The sequence below is a fragment of the Ovis canadensis genome, chromosome 26, assembly GCF_042477335.2.
Source record: "Ovis canadensis isolate MfBH-ARS-UI-01 breed Bighorn chromosome 26, ARS-UI_OviCan_v2, whole genome shotgun sequence".
Taxonomy (NCBI): domain Eukaryota; kingdom Metazoa; phylum Chordata; class Mammalia; order Artiodactyla; family Bovidae; genus Ovis; species Ovis canadensis.
Window position 1 is genome coordinate 30914894 of NC_091270.1, and position 4824 is coordinate 30919717.

Consider the following 4824-nt stretch of genomic DNA (forward strand, 5'->3'; position numbering starts at 1 on the left):
ACCCTAATATATCATTAAAGGATTAAAACATGTAGTGACCATCAAACTTGTGATATGAAAAGTACTGTATCTGAATGTAGAGAGATTTGAAAGGGAGTAATACTTATGCCAAATAGAAGCTTCAGAAGGAGGCTTTTGAAACAGTCCAGGTTAAAGAAAATGGTGCCTTGATCAAGATAATAGAAGTACAGATGAGAGAAGCAACAGATTTAGGATATTTTGGAAGTGAAATGCAAAAGACTCAGTTTTTTGGTTTGATGTAGAAAGTGAGGGAGAAGTCATCAAGGATAATTCCTAGGTTTCCGGCTAGGGTGACTAGGTAGCTGGGGGTGTCATTAACTGAGATAAAGGAGCACTGGAAGAGGAATAGGTTGTGATGATACAAGTGAGGGGATACATCCAAGAGGTGGTGTCCAAGAAGCACTTAGAGATATGAGTCTGAAGCTCAAGAGAGACTTTGGCTGCAGTTATAAATTTGGGGGTCACCTTTACAAAAAGGTGATCTGAGGCTACAGGATTAGATGAGATTGTAAAGAACAGGCGGGGTTGAGGACTTGGCACAGAGACCTTATTTAAGGGACAAACAGAGAAAGAGAATCTAAGAAGTACTGCAGCAAATGACAGAAAGGCAGCTGAGAGAAATGGTAATGGAAGCCAAGAACACAGAAGTTTCTGGGAGGAGGCAGCAGTCAGTCATTTCAAAACTAGTCAAAAGGTTATGCAAACTACAAACTTTTATTGAATTTGGCATAAGGAGCATAGGCAATTGAATAGGCATAAGGAGCCTATGCCTGGTGAGAGCAGTTCTAGTAGAGTGACGGAGTCCAAAGCCAAGCTGCAGTGGGCTAAGGGGTGAGTGGAACTTGAGGGATAGAGGCAGAGGGACGGCAGAACTTTTTCAAGAAGTTTAAATATGAAGGGGAAAAGAGCAGACAGGAAGAAGAGGTGGAGTCAAGGGAGTCTTTTTTTATTTTTTTATTTTTTATTTTTTGGGGGCAGTCTTTTTTTAAAAGATGAGTAGTAGGAGCAACATTGGAGAAGGCAATGGCAACCCACTCCAGTACTCTTGCCTGGAAAATCCCATGGACGAAGGAGCCTGGTAGGCTGTAGTCCATGCGGTTGCTAAGAGTTGCATACGACTGAGCAACTTCACTTTCACGCATTGGAGAAGGAAATGGCAACCCACTCCAGTATTCTTGCCTGGAGAATCCCAGGGATGGCAGAGCCTGGTGGGCTGCCATCTATGGGGTCGCACAGAGTCGGACACGACTGAAGCGACTTAGCAGCAGCAGCAGCAGCAGCAGGAGCAACATTACACTGTTGACAGAGGCAGTACCAATGCAGAGGTTAAAAACAGAGAAGACAGGGAATTACTGATAGATCAGTGAAAGAAAGTTCAACAATACAGGTAGACAGAGGAGATAAGGAAATAATGGGTTTATAAGCTTTTAAATATCAGCTTACCTTTTTCTTCCCTTTTTACTGTGAAGTAAGGTGCAGATTATTTACTGAAAATGAGGCAGGGAAAGAAAGAGAGAGGGTGTTTTGAAGAAAATTTGAAAAGGTCTGAGATAAGCACAGTGGAGAATGGGATACAGAGTTGAGTAAGAGAGCACAGGAGGGAGTGCCAAAATGCTCAGTGCAGGTGAGGTTGGAGACACTGAATTTACAGTGATATAAGTCTACTCAGTAGTGTGATTTTCCCCAGCAATCTTGATACACCTGAAGGTAAGATGGACAGGTAAAATCACCTGGGCCTGGGAATCTGCCAGATAGATGTGAATGAAAGGCAGCAAAGCAAGAGAGTTTGTAACATTGACAAGAAAATAAATGTCACATGAAAGAATAAAATCTAAGTGGTGTTCCAGCTTAGAGATGGAAATGGGAACCAGCGGATAGCAACAGGCTTGGGGAAAAGCAGAAGGGTCAAGGGAATGGAACAAATAAAGGATATTAGCCAGGAATAAGCTAATAACAGTATGATTTCATAGTTGTAGCTATTTTGGATGATGACACACAGTGAGGAGAGGCAAACAGACAGAAGGATAAAAAGGAATATTTACTTAGAATTTAATAAACTCTTAGCACTGTGCTGAGCATTTGGCATGCATTGTCCCCGTACAGTTCCTACAACTATCAGTTAAGAATTATTATTGTCCCCAGCATTGTCCTGGTAGAGTCAGTGAGATGTCTAGAGAGGACAGAAGAGTAGTGAGGAAGCAGTCTCCTTGGTGGGGGAACAGATTTTGGTAAACTAGACTGTAACATTTTTAAGAGGTTGAGGATGTAGTTTATTCCTTGTGGACTGGTTGTTCTGACAGGCACAGTGGGAGGATTTCAGAAGAAAGGGAGGGATGAGAGTTTGCAATGAGAAGGGAATGAGAAGCCCAGAGGAACATTAGGATAAGAGAACACTGAGAGGGCATTCAAGCTAGACAAGTGAGGGTTACATCATGGGCAGTGTGACAAGGAAAATGGACATAGGCCACATGGCTTTAGAATTTAGAAGAAACCTTCAAACAAAACCATCCAGCCCCTGTCTTTAGCTCCTCTCTCGTTCTTTCTCTACAGAAAACAATTTAAGTAACTTAAATTCTCAGACTGTAATAACAGTCAAGATTGATTGACTGTTTACTACATGTTAGACACATTGCATGTATTAATTCTGAAAGAGTTGGGAATACCAGACCACCTGACCTGTCTCCTGAGAAATCTGCATGCAGGTCAGGAAGCAACAGTTAGAACTAGACGTGGAACAACAGACTGGTTCCAAATAGGAAAAGTAGTACATCAAGGCTGCATCTTGTCACCCTGCTTATTTAACTTCTATGCAGAGTACATCATGAGAAACACTGGGCTGGATGAAGCACAAGCTGGAATCAAGATTGCCCAGAGAAATGTCAATAACCTCACATATGTAGATGACACCACCCTTATGGCAGAAAGTGAAGAGGAACTAAAGAGCCTCTTGATGAAAGTGAAAGAGGAGAGCGAAAACGTTGGCTTAAAGCTCAACATTCAGAAAATGAAGATCATGGCATCCAGTCCCATCACTTCATGGCAAATAGATGGAGAAATAGCAAAAACAGTGGCAGACTTTATTTTGGGGGGCTCCAAAATCATTGCAGATGGTGACTGCAGCCATGAAATAAAAAGATGCTTACTCCTTGGAAGGAAAGTTATGACCAACCCAGACAGCATATTAAAAAGCAGAGACGTTACTTTGCCAACAAAGGTCCATCTAGTCAAGGCTATGGTTTTTCCAGTGGTCATGTATGGATGTGAGAGTTGGACTATAAAGAAAGCTGAATGCAGAAGAATTGATGCTTTTGAACTGTGGTGTTGGAGAAGACTCTTGAGAGTCCCTTGGACTTCAAGGAGATCCAACCAGTCCATCCTAAAGGAAATCAGTCCTGAATGCTCATTGGAAGGACTGATGTTGAAGCTGAAACTCCAATTCTTTGGCCACCTGATGCGAAGACCTGGCTCATTGGAAAAGACCCTGATGCTGGGAAAGATTGAGGGCAGGAGGAGAAGGGGACAACAGAGGATGAGATGGTTGGATGGCATCAGCAACTCGATGGCATGAGTTTGAGTAAACTCCGGGAGTTGGTGACGGACAAGGAGGCCTAGAGTGCTGCAGTCCATGAGGTTGCAAAGAATCGGACACGACTGAGTGACTGAACTGAATTGATGTAGTAATTTATTTAATCCTTACAACAACACTATGAGGTATGGATCATCTCCATCATACAGAGAAACCTTATATCGCCAGTGTCTGGTAGAGCTCTTTTTTTTAAAATCATGTTTTCCTTTTAACTGACACCATTTCCTCTCTCGGCTCCTACTCTGGTAATGATTAGGTCCCCACCTCTCCGGAGAATTGCATTTGCACAGGCTGAGACAGAGCCAGTGTGAACATGGACCCAGCCAGAGCTTTTGGAGTAATAAGCACAGCAAAAACCAGCCTTTCTTTTCATTTACGAAGGGATTCACTCAGAGGGTCCAAAGCTCTGCTTTCCAACTGCAGAAAACCTGGAGCTCAACACAAAACTGGGAACCAGAGGAACTGGCGATGAAACACAGTCCTTCCTCAAATACTCAGGGTCTGATCAGCCCGCCTCTGCCGCAATAGCCTCACTCCAGCATTTTTAAGAGAAAACATTTTGCTTCTATTTCACTTTCCAAGCGGGTATAAAATCCACTAAAAGGAATACGAAGAATCAAAATAAGTAAGCTCACTCACAAGAGACACTCCCCGATAATGATTTCAGGTTGCTGAGATTATTCAGCCCATTATTTCAAAGCGGCGAAATTCAGAACAATCTGAGAAGAGAATTCAAAAGCAGCAGCTACATTCGCTGATAGGCTCATGTGAGATGCACACACCTACAACATCCCCCCCCCACTCTGCCATTTTTCAGTGTATACAGGAAGGGGCCAAGACCCCTGATCAGCACAATAACTTATTTTGTACATTACAGCGCATAGAACAACAGGGGGAAAGACACTTTCTTTGAAAGGTTCGTCTGGGCTCTGAAGGAGGCTGGAGCCAGCGCCCCAGGGCCATCATTAGCTCTACCCGCTCCTTTTTGGCTGCACTGGCCTCAGAGGCAGCTGCTTCCTGTAAGTGATCTGCTGGCTTCTCCTCTTCCTCCACCTCCTACTGGGGAGAGAGGGCTGGATACTTTGGCACGCACTCCTGCATGGCCCAGAACTGGTCTGCACAGTCCAACCCCCTGATCCTCCTTGCTGTAGTGGAAGCAGGAAAAGTCTGCCTTCAACGGCTCCCCACACGGGCCTCTGGCCATCCCCTCAGGCAGT